Source organism: Vigna angularis, chromosome 11 (genome assembly GCF_016808095.1).
Source record: "Vigna angularis cultivar LongXiaoDou No.4 chromosome 11, ASM1680809v1, whole genome shotgun sequence".
NCBI classification, from domain to species: Eukaryota; Viridiplantae; Streptophyta; class Magnoliopsida; order Fabales; family Fabaceae; genus Vigna; species Vigna angularis.
Genome location: NC_068980.1, coordinates 10,660,142 through 10,672,923, shown reverse-complemented (window position 1 = coordinate 10,672,923; position 12,782 = coordinate 10,660,142).

Here is a 12,782-nt window from a genome sequence, read left to right as displayed (position 1 = left end):
AAATCTGGTGCGATTCTGCAGAAATTCTGCAGAATCGCGCTTTCATCCAAATTCTGGCTCGACCAATTAGTGGTCGGCCAAGTGAGCGTTCGGTTTTGGTGGATTAAATAGCGTTCGGTCTTAAGTTGCTTATTCTTAAGTTTTGGATCTCGAACGATCGGTTTTGGGGTATTAGTGATTAGATGAGCGTTCGGTCGTTAGTTTCTACTGACCGCTTAAGCCTTGATTTTGGTACCGTTCGGTTAGGTGTTGATTTATGTCGTTCGGCCTCGGTTCTGTAATTGTAATTGTTAGCGTTTGGTTTTAATGAGGTATTCTCATGTTGAACTGGTAAGCTTTCGAATTTAATTTAGAATCTTAGGTTTGGATCTTAATCGTTCATTATTGGTGTATAAGTGATTGCGTGCGTTCGGTATTAATTTGGATTCTTAAGTTTGGATCATAAGCGTTCGTTCTTGGATATTAGTGAGTGTGAGCGTTCGTTCTTAACTTAGTATCCTCGGGTAGCTTTGTTGAGCGTTTGGTCTTAATTTGACAGTCTTAAGTTTGGATCTTGAGCGTTCGGCAATATTATGTGATCAGTGATTTTAAGCGTTCGGTCTTGATCTGATAGTCTCAGGCTTCAATTTAATGTTTTCAGTCATATTATGTGTTAGTGAAAGTTTGGTCGTGTTAGTGTTTGCAATTAGTGATCGTCCTTAGTGAACGTCCAATCTTGGTGATGTTTTCTGGTGATCGTTCATATGGAACGGTCGTTCTCGATGGGTTGTAGTACACGCCTTAGGCAGCGTTCAGTCTTGATGATGTTTGATCTTTGAGCGCTCGTCCAAACAGTGTGCAATGTAATATGGTGTTCGATGGTTTAGCGTTCGGTCTAAGTACTCGATTATAGCGTTCGGCCGAATAGTGTTTGATCAAGTGAGATGTTCGGTTTTAGCGTTCGGCCGAATGATGTTCAAGATGCTCGGTTATAGCGTTCGGCTGAATAGTGTTTGATCAAGTGAGATGTCGGTTTTAGCGTTCGGCCGAATGATGTTCAAGGTGCTCGGTTATAGCGTTCGGCTGAATAGTGTTTGATCAAGTGAGACGTTCGGTTGTAGCGTTCGGCCAAATTGTGGGTGCTCGGTTTTAGCGTTCGGCCTATTGAATCTCATAGCGTCTGTCCAATTAGCATAGTGGCGTTCGGCAATTGTGTTCGGTGAATGATGTTCGTCCAAATAGTGGTCTGCAAATGGTAATGGGTTCTAAGTTCCTTTGCTCTTGGGTTGAATTATGTGTACCAATGTTTGAAATATTGTCTGTGACGTGATTTATGTGAAAATATGTGAATGTATGAGATATGTTGGATTTGTTGTGATAATATGGTGGTATTTGATTATTCATAATTGTGATTAAGGTTCAAAGTAACATTATAATTCATGAACATAATTCCATGATCCTCAAGGAGAGGATACATGGTGGTGTTTTGGGGTTGTATAGAATGATTACATGGTAGCTCAGTTTTGGGGGTCATCCTGAAACTCCAATGGTCTTTCTTCTCATGTAGAGAGGATTGAACCATGTGGTGAGGAGTAGCAGGAGGTCCTAGTCTTGGGTGCTTCCATATGATCCAAGGTGAGTGATAACGGATTAACCTCGTGACTGTGGCCGGGCGGTAGTGCCCAAAGTTCCACCGGGCGGTAGTGCCCAAGTTTCACAAGGCGGTAGTGCCAGGGCGGTAGTGCCCAAGTTTCATAAAGCCACCACGAGTGCAAGACCCGCCATAGCTCGGTAATCATTCTAGTCCGGACGAGTCGGTCTATAAAGCATCGGGTATAAAGTAACAAGTCTTGCGATGTTAGTTTACCATGTTTGGATGACTTTTGCATGTCGTGTGAGTGGGTGAATTGTGGTTTAATGAGTATGCTCTAATTGTTCTTTTATACGAATCTAAGTATGATTACATGAATTAAATGTGCTATATGTATAACATGCTTTTTATATCTAGCTCACCCTTGCATTGTTTTGTGTTGTGTGCTGTTTGGGTATGTTTCTTTGGCGATGATCATCCACTTGGATGGGAGCAGATGTTGTCGCGGAGATTCCCTTGGAGCAAGAGCTGGAGGTTACTGATGTTGCGGATTAGTCTTCTTAGGAATTTCCTGATTGAACACTTATAGTGTTTAATCCTTTCAACTGTTCAAGTTTAAATTTTCAGTTTCTTTTATTTCTGGATGACTGTAATTTCATATTTAATTACACGTCACACTCCAACTGTTCTCTATATTTGGATGTTAACGTCTTTATTATATAATATTGGTTATTATATAATTGGGATGTTACATTAATGGTATCAGAGCAGTTCATCCTTAGGATGACCTTTGTGTTGTGGGTTTGTCGTGTCTTCCCTCTGAAGAATTGAGTGTAAATGGTATGATTTACCATTTCTTTCAAGTCTATATAGTAAGGTGTGTATCTAACTAGAAGTTTTAAGAACAGAAAACGTCTTTATAAGAGTAATGAGGGTGCACACTCATGACTTTTACTGTAGATGATTTTTCTTTCTTAATTCTAAAGGTTTGAGGTAAGAAAGAGTTAGAGTTTCAGTGTTGTTTCCTGTCGTAATTCCTGTCTTGTTCTTGTTTTTGTGGTAGTGTTATGTACTCTATAGTAGTAGAGGAATGCATATTCAAGGACAACTTGAGTTGTATACCTTTATGGGAATTGGTTTAAGCCTTTGAGACAAGTTCTTGCCTCGAAGATAGGAGATTGAAGACTAAAAGTTAAGCTTCGGAGGACGAGTGAAGATATTGGAGTTTAGAAGTAATGTTATGGGTGAAGAAAATTTCAAGAAAACAAAGTCAGAAGATCTTATATCGTACGTTCACAAGAAGTTCAGAGGTTAGATTTAGAGAAGCTTTGTTGGATAAGCATGGTTGTAACAAGGTTTGAGAAATGAGTTAGGTTTAGTATATCAGTGACGTCAGTAGTCAGAAGAAAGGGAAGTGTGGGTGAGAAACGGAGTGACGTTGTGGGAGATTGGTAACATGGATCGAGGTATCAGTGATGGTTGGAATCTGAATAAGAAAATGGTGGATGGCCTAAAGTTTAAGTTAAGAAAGGAATAGGAAATTCTATAGTGGACTAAGGGGATTAAGTATCAAGAAAGGAAGTAGAATGAGAAGATTTCGAGGGGCAGTCATATAAGGCAGAACATGAGGTCTTTGAAGAAGAATGAAGTATAGTAAGGATCTTAAGTTAAGTGAAAAATTTGAAGGAGATGATCAAGTTGTATCAGCAAGTGGATGATTCAGAGTCAAGTTTAGTTGGATGTTTCAAGATTAGTAGTTCACGTAGAAGAAAGGTTTGATCATAGGCTAAGATGAAAGGTTTCAAATGATGAAGACAAAGGTATATCTCTGTCGATCAGTGTCTTGAGGCAAGACCTCCTGGAAGATGATAGTTGCTTTTTTGTGTTATCACCTATGGAAGCGACTCAAGTTTCAGATCATGCGGCGCAGGAGAATCGGAGTGTAAACCTCGCGGTTGTTAATGACTTCTTAGATGTTTTTCCTGAAGAGGTTTCTGGTTTACCTCCTTCACGTGACCATGAAGATCACCTTAGGACAGTGCTTGAGGTTGAGAGTGTGCAAGGCAGAAAGGATTTGTCAGTTCAAGTGCAACCAGTAAGGATTGAGGGCGAACTGTCAAACGATTCAAGCTCATCTGGGATGGTATAACAGACAACTCTACCTAGGAGTTAGAGGACGAGATGAGAGAAACTTACCTCGACTTGTTCCGGTAGGCTTAATTTTTGTGGACGAAAATTTTTGTTGTTGGGGAGAATGTAATGACCTATATTTTAGAGAAGGGTGGGGACACGGTTGCATTATTAGAATGCAATTATTGGAGTGCATTATTGGAGTGGAATTATTACCGAGAAAAGGAGAGGGTCTCTTGATTGGGCACCAGGGTGAGCAGCTCACGAGGAAGGAACTCATTCTTTCTCTCTTTAAAACTTCATCTCCAAAATTCTCTCGCTTCTCTCTAGAATTCCAGCACCTTGAACCATATGAATTCTATTCTGATGCTACCATGGCCTCCGCGGAGTAGAGGGCTTCATTTCAACCGAACGTTTTCGTCGTTCCGATCGGGGCAGAGTTCTTGGCTGTAGGATGGTTGTGCTCCAGGTAAGGGGAGCTAGATCCTTTTCTCTAGATTGTATGAACCATGTATGGTGTAATGAAATCTATGATATAGTGTCGTTGATGAACAAATTTCGTACTTAGAGTGACTTTGTCGTGTATGAATCTGTATGAGTGGTTGTAAAAATGGTGTTGTTGAAGAAAATCTAGGAAGAAGGGGATGAAAAATGGGGTTTCTGGAAATCTGGTGCGATTCTGCAGAAATTCTGCAGAATCGCGCGTTCGTCCAAATTCTGGCTCGACCAATTAGTGGTCGGCCAAGTGAGCGTTCGGTTTTGGTGGATTAAATAGCGTTCGGTCTTAAGTTGCTTATTCTTAAGTTTTGGATCTCGAACGATCGGTTTTGGGGTATTAGTGATTAGAAGAGTGTTCGGTCGTTAGTTTCTACTGACCGCTTAAGCCTTGATTTTGGTACCGTTCGGTTAGGTGTTGATTTATGTCGTTCGGCCTCGGTTCTGTAATTGTAATTGTTAGTGTTTGGTTTTAATGAGGTATTCTCATGTTGAACTGGTAAGCTTTCGAATTTAATTTAGAATCTTAGGTTTGGATCTTAATCGTTCATTATTGGTGTATAAGTGATTGCGTGCGTTCGGTATTAATTTGGATTCTTAAGTTTGGATCATAAGCGTTCGTTCTTGGATATTAGTGAGTGTGAGCGTTCGTTCTTAACTTAGTATCCTCGGGTAGCTTTGTTGAGCGTTTGGTCTTAATTTGACAGTCTTAAGTTTGGATCTTGAGCGTTCGGCAGTATTATGTGATCAGTGATTTTAAGCGTTCCATGATCCTCAAGGAGAGGATACATAGTGGTGTTTTGGGGTTGTATAGAATGATTACATGGTAGCTCAGTTTTGGGGGTCATCCTAAAACTCCAATGGTCTTTCTTAAACTCCAATGGTCTTTCTTCTCATGTAGAGAGGATTGAACCATGTGGTGAGGAGTAGCAGGAGGTCCTAGTCTTGGGTGCTTCCATATCATCCAAGGTGAGTGATAACGGATTAACCTCGTGACTGTGGCCGGGCGGTAGTGCCCAAAGTTCCACCGGGCGGTAGTGCCCAAGTTTCACAAGGCGGTAGTGCCAGGGTGGTAGTGCCCAAGTTTCATAAAGCCACCACGAGTGCAAGACCCGCCATAGCTCGGTAATCATTCTAGTCCGGACGAGTCGGTCTATAAAGCATCGGGTATAAAGTAACAAGTCTTGCGATGTTAGTTTACCATGTTTGGATGACTTTTGCATGTCGTGTGAGTGGGTGAATTGTGGTTTAATAAGTATGCTCTAATTGTTCCTTTATACGAATCTAAGTATGATTACATGAATTAACTGTGCTATATGTATAACATGCTTTTTATATCTAGCTCACCCTTGCATTGTTTTGTGTTGTGTGCTGTTTGGGTATGTTTCTTTGGCGATGATCATCCACTTGGATGGGAGTAGATGTTGTCGCGGAGATTCCCTTGGAGCAAGAGTTGGAGGTTACTGATGTTGCGGATTAGTCTTCTTAGGAATTTCCTGATTGGACACTTGTAGTGTTTAATCCTTTCAACTGTTCAAGTTTAAATTTTCAGTTTCTTTTATTTCTGGATGACTGTAATTTCATATTTAATTACACGTCACACTCCAACTGTTCTCTATATTTGGATGTTAACGTCTTTATTATATAATATTGGTTATTATATAATCGGGATGTTACAGAGACACTTGCTTAAACTAACATTTAACTTATTTAATTTTTTTGTTAATATCTCTTATATTTTAATTATTTTTATTTCCTTTTAATAATAGTTTAATAATTAAAATAAATACTTGATATCTCTAAACGGAAATATAATTCATTATAAAAAGAGATATTAATAGTGCCAATAAATGAGATAACAAATATATTTTATAATATAAATATAATAAAAAAAATAAAAATATCTTATAACTTATAAATTAAAAGCTTATAAAATAAATTATTTAGTATTTTTAATTAATAAAATAACTTAAGCAAATAAAATAGTATTCACATTGTTAACTTTTCTCAATAATAGTCCACTTATAAAACAAAATTATAACAATATAAGAAAGAGATATTATATCAATTTTTTTTAGCATATTATATCATTTTATTGACTAATGTTGTATCGGGCGATGAAAAAGTGGAAGAACTTCTCAAAACTGATATAATTTAATATCGGTTAGAACAAATTTAATAGAAAAGGATTTATGAAGCAGAAAAATGAGTTATTACATAAATTATAACCCATACGTGAAGACTTAGAAAATGATATTTTAGAAGTAGTAGTGAGTTAAAAATAATCAGACTCTATTATTTTAATATTAAAATGTTTGAATATAAAAGGAATTCTTATAAATCAGTTTCATTATTTTAAAACACATCATCTCTCTAGAAATTTCTAGAGTTCCATGTCTTCTCTATAAGGGTTCTTGCACCCTGTTCATATGTTTGAAGATCAGAGACCGCTTGTGTGCTCCTCGCGGTGAGATCTTCAAGTCTACCCAATCAATTCTTCAAATAGAGTAAGTCAATTTTCTGCTCTTTTTCTCTGATTTAATGTTTTCTAATGCATATGGGGTTTCACTCTATCGCATGTATGGTCTGAGTCTTCTTTTAGGTTCTTTGTTGATCAGTGGTTCTAATAGAGTACCCTGATCATGATTTTATGGTCTATAGGTGCAGATAGAGCTCCTTGAGCTGTGAAAGTGGTATAAGGACTTCTAGAACAATTTGATTTTCTAAAAAGGTAAGTGAAGCTAGTTTTATTTGATTTTGTTCGTTAGGAAAGTCATAATTAATGTTGGTATAGTGAAATATTCATTCAATTGTGAATTTGCCTTGAATTGAGAAATATAATATGTTGAGTTGTTTGTATATGTTGTGTATTAATATGAAAACTGATGAATGATGAGGTGAAATGTGATTTTTGATAAAGATAGTATTTGTATGTGATTAATGATGTACCTTATATGAATGTTATGCAAGTGTATGTATGCTGAAATGAAAATTGGTTGGATTGTAAAATTGTGTTGATGATGTTATTGGTAAAAAGGGGAGGTTAATATATCACTTGGTGGTCTGAATTGACGGGTATTGGTATACAATTTCTTGTAATATTAAGTTTAAAGTGGAACCTACAATTTGGTAAGTGTTAGGGGGTGTTTTATGACTGGTTTACATTTTTAGATGGTTGTTGAGTTGAGAGAACTAATTTGAGTTCAATTACTACTTGTCTTGGAGTGATATTGGAGGTTTTGATAGGTGAGTTTTTGAGTAAAAGGTTTGTTGGGTAAAATAAAAGTTTGGAGGTTGTTTTGAAGTTATTTAGGACTTGTGAGAGTTGTCAAACCAGTAAAATCTGGTGTGTAATGCAGTAGAGAGTTGGTAAGGTTGTGTTGCATGAATTTGGGTACAATTAAGGGGGTTTGACTTGTGAATCTCTAAAGGAGTAAGTATGTGTTGAATTAGATGGTGTAGGGTCTGTTATTGAGTCATTTGAGAATTGGTTATGCAGTTGGGGGACTGATATGAGAGGTTAATATTTGCTCTGCACAATTCCACTACTCATGGAAAAATCCACAATCTGCGTATGCACTTTTGAGTGAAAGATTTACCTCATGGGTAGTAGGTCGAGTTACCCTTGTTTGTGACTCTGCAGAGTATAAATTAGGGCTGGGCAAAGTATACTGCATTGCACTATACTATAAAAATTTACAGTTAACTATAAAACAATTCTCCTAAACTAAACTGAACTAAAAATAGTTAGGGTGAACTGAACTGCACTAGTTTTTAGTCTACTCATAGTGCAGTACAGTTCAGTGAACTAATCCTGTTACACAGCACTACTTTTCATTCTAAATGCATGCAGTATACTTATTTTATAAGTCAAATCTTGATTAAATCAGATACTTCCGAGCTATTTTAAAATTCAAAATTTTCTACATGAAAAATAAATAGGTTTCAAAAACCTGCATTATATAAAGATGCAGGGATGAAGTCGATTATGATCTCGTATCCAATAATAATACTGCGATTAAATAATTGCAAAATCAGCACTTGAAAAATCAGCAACAACAGCAGTGCAATTACAGGACTTGAACAATTGTTGTTACAGCACTTGAACAATTGCAAGATCTGAAACAGCAAAAACATTTGGATCAAAAACAGCAACAAGTATATCAATATGATCAATAGAATAAACTAAATCAAGAGCATTGGAAGTGAAATCAATAATAGCAGTGTCAACACTAGGCTTAATAAAATCAATATCTATATGATAAATTGCTGACAACATATTTTAACGTGATCTGACATATTTTAAAGACATTTTTTTTCCTGTATATTGAAACACTTTTATTACCCCCTCATAATCAATTTAAAAATCCAGCAAAATCAAGGATTACAACAGAGCTAGTTTTCTGCTACAAATTGAAATTACTAGTCAAACATTAAAATTGAAGAAAGAGAAAAGGGACACCCACATGATGAGGTACCATATGCCTCCCTTCCCAGATAATGAGAATGTGGGAAGATAATCTAAACTGGGAATATCAATGATTTCATTCAACTAAAGTTTACTGTAATACAGAAAATAATCTCAGCACAAAATTCAATTTTTTTCCCGAAGTTATTGAATAACAAGTGAATACAGACATGGATATTCAAGTTGTAGTATGTTTGGTTAAAAATCACGTATTCTTCAAAAGCTCTCTCCATAACTGAATGAAATAAGCTATTATTGTGAACCAAAAAAGCCATCAATCATCTAAAAACCAAAACAGTCCTCACAAAAGTTTAATTGCCTTCAAACTCAATATACAGTAAAACAAAACGTTGCTGTAATCACTTTTACATGAAAATGAATATATCAGTATGCTGTCAAAAGTTTGAGTTGAGATGAAAAGGGTTCAACATATATTAAAATTCAACCATATTGTATGTCTCAGTCAACTGCGTTTTAAATAGGATCTAGCTTGTTCCAACAGAAGAAAAAAAACATGGGAATTACGTGGAGTGTTCTTCTATAGTATCACCATTATTTGAGCAGAGAGAATGTTTAAAATATGAACAAAGCATGAAGTTGAAGAAAGACTATAAAGGCAAGTGTTGGAACAAAAGATATAGAGAAAAAGAATATAACAACATCATTGAAACCATATTGAACTACAGGCCTAAAGTCAGAATCAACATTATCAAAATTGAAAGCAAAAATAACATTCAAATAATCAAAAACAACATCATTAAAAGAAGCATCAGCTAAAATATTAGAATCATGAACAATAATAGCTGGCATGCTATCCTGTTTTTCACTCCAATCTGCAGGTTCGAGAGGATTCTTCTGCTTGCCTCAACCAAACTTCTTAGGAACATGATTATAATGAAGGAATCGTTATGTGATGACTGGGATTATTTGGTAGCAAACAGCCATATGTAATATCTAAAAGGGTCTCACATAACTAACTAGTTGAAAATTCAAAGAACTCTTACTATTTTCCTTAGGGTTAAGAGACACAATCCATAAAGTAAGAAGTACCAACATTATATTGCACCATAAACACCTTAAATTCATCAATCAAGCAGAAAAATAAGAACAAAGAATGAAAAGGGACAATAAAAATGGCTAAAAGAAGAAACCCCACAACATTAAAATTTCATAAATCATAGGTTTAAGGAAAATACAGAGTAAGGCGACAACACATTGAGGCAGAGACAGCACAAACAGGTAGAGACAACACGGAGAGGCAGAGGCAAAGAGTGACTAACTTGAACACAATAATCGAATCACTACTTACCTCGATGGTCGGTATGGCAGTGAACAAGACAGGCCCCTCGACATTCGATACATCAACAACGACAAGGGTTAGAGCAGGGTCACCGTTGGAACTCTCATTTGTCGACAGAGTCACGGTGGCCGCGCGTCACGGTAGGGCTAGGGCAGAGTCACCGTGGGTTTTCGTTGAAGCTCTCTTTTGACGACAACGGTGGGCAGCGATTGGGTCACCGTAGGATTACTGTGAGTTTTCGTTAAAGATCTCCTTTGCCAACAAGATCATGGTGGGCAACGCCGCATCCAGCCAAAACAGGGTCACGTTTCAGAAATAATTGGAAATGAGAGACGGATACAGTTTGCCTATAGTTAACTGAACTAAAAACGTGATCAGTTCAGTTTTAAAAATTAAACTATAAAACACTATATTTAAGTTTTTAGTAAAAATGGATTAGTAATTTTTAGTATTATACAGTTCAGTTAACTATAATTAACTACAGATTAGTTTATTTTGCCCAACCCTAGTATAAATATTACCATGGGTGCAATGCCTTCACTAGTCTATATCAGCATCATATCTGAATAAGTTAGTTTAGTGGTCTTGTGGTTGTATGAATTGCTCGTTCTTGAATGTTGTAAATTGTTAAACCAAATTACTATATGATGCTTTATTTGTAACACTAGCTTACCTTTACTTTTGTGTTGTCTATCTCTATGTATGTTTCTCTTTTGCAATGATCATCTAAATGGTGTGAGCTTAAAGAGACGTTCTTTTCAGTTGCTCCAGCAAGAGGTGAGGGTGTTACTAATGGAAAGTAAGATGGCTCTATAGGTATAGATCTTTTCCTTGAGGAAGCTTTAGTTTTATATAATTGTTTTATATCATCTACATAATGTTTTATTTTAGTAATATTATACTATTAAAAATAGGATGCCACAACCGATGTAATATGTTTTATTTTTCAACGCGAAACTTTCATTTAATACAATATTCAATTATTAATAATAAGTATTAGTACATCAGAGCTCATCTTATCAGCATGTTCAAGAACTAATTTTGATCGTTCGTAAGAATTTTTTTTGTCAGCCAATGTGCATAGGTCAGTGTATTCAAGTACAAGAACATTTAGAAGGTGAGCATAAGTTTATGCATCCTACAGTACACAAGCATACATGTTAAAGAAAAGGTTATTTGCATTAACTTTAGTAAAAAAGGTTTTACTATCATTTATGGTTCATAATATTGACTAATAATTTCATGTGTGAAAAGTATAAAAAGTGTACAAAGAATCTTGCAAGAAATGTGTTTTACGAAAAAACTTCCTCATGACATAATTTACAATATTAAAGTTACTTGTCTCCTATTTCACATTAGATGAAAAAGATTTCAAACCCTTGCAACTCATTAATACTAATACTAAAAGTTCTAACTTTCAATAATAAATTTAATCAAGAAATTATTATTCTAGAAGCAACTCATATGAAGAAAACACATATTAACATCATATAAAACATAGCATCTATTTTACATTAGATGAAAAAGATTTCAAACCCCTATAACTCATTAATACTAATACTAAAAGTTCTAACTTTCAACAATAAATTTAATCAAGAAATTATTATTCTAGAGGCAACTCATATGAAGAAAACACATATTAACATCATATAAAACATGACATAGCTACATTTATGTTTCAAAAATACTCAATTACCCTAACATCAAATGAGAAGTTCATGACTATCTTCTTGTAACCTGACTTCTTCAAATGAAAATTCATTCACCTTAACAAAATATTTTTTGGTGTTAAACTCAGCAACTCTTCCATACCCTGTTATTTCATAAATTTGAAGGTACACATACAACAATAATGAAAAGTATGAAAAGATGATGAAAGCAAGTATTTATCACATTATCATTAACCAACTCCTAAAGGTGTATGGTGTTTTCCTTAAGTTCAGATCCACCAATACTTGTATCTAATTTAGCAACCACCATTAGGAATGTCAAAAGTTTTTACAAGAACTTTAGACCTCTGACTAGATCCTTTCGCTTCATAGTCTCTTTGTATTTTCATCATTCTCAGAAAGCTTTGCATGAAATCATAGCAAGGAAAGTGTGGGAAAATATGAGAAAAAATGGTTAGGGCACAAAAAAGTGAGGGAAAAATGTTACCAATGTGAAACATTGATGTTTTGAAGATATTTTGATGATGATGCACTTGAAGCCTTGAAGATTTATAGAAAACCTTGTATTAGGCTTTTGCTTTCACTTGTACATCATAAGAAGACTTGTAAATTGCTTTTTAGTATAACTATGTTGCGACAATAATCTATTATCATAGGGGATAATCGATTACACAAGCAAAAGTAGAAAAATGTTTGTTGCGGCAATAATAGATTATCATAGGGGATAATCGATTATCAGTGCAAGTTTAATATTGTCTAGGGTTCGACAATAATCGATTATCACTAAGGATAATCAATTATCACGTTTTTTTTAAAAACCCATAACGACCTGAAATAATCGATTATCATTTTTGATAATCGATTATTACTAGCAGTTGGGAGCTACCTTTTCAGTTTCTGACCCTACACAAACCTTGACTTATAAATAGAGTTTTCCACAACTCTTAGAACTGAAGTTTTCATTTGATAGTATTAGAGCTGTGTGCCTAAGGGAAACTCTCTGTGTGAAAAGGGAACTAAGCCATTTTGAGCATACAAATTTGTTCTGAGGAAGTTCTCAAATCTTAGAGTGCTCAAATCAAGTCTTGTGAATAGGAGAAGCTTGTGTTTAGTACGTCTAAAGTCGAAGCGGTTCTCTTCAAGTTGATT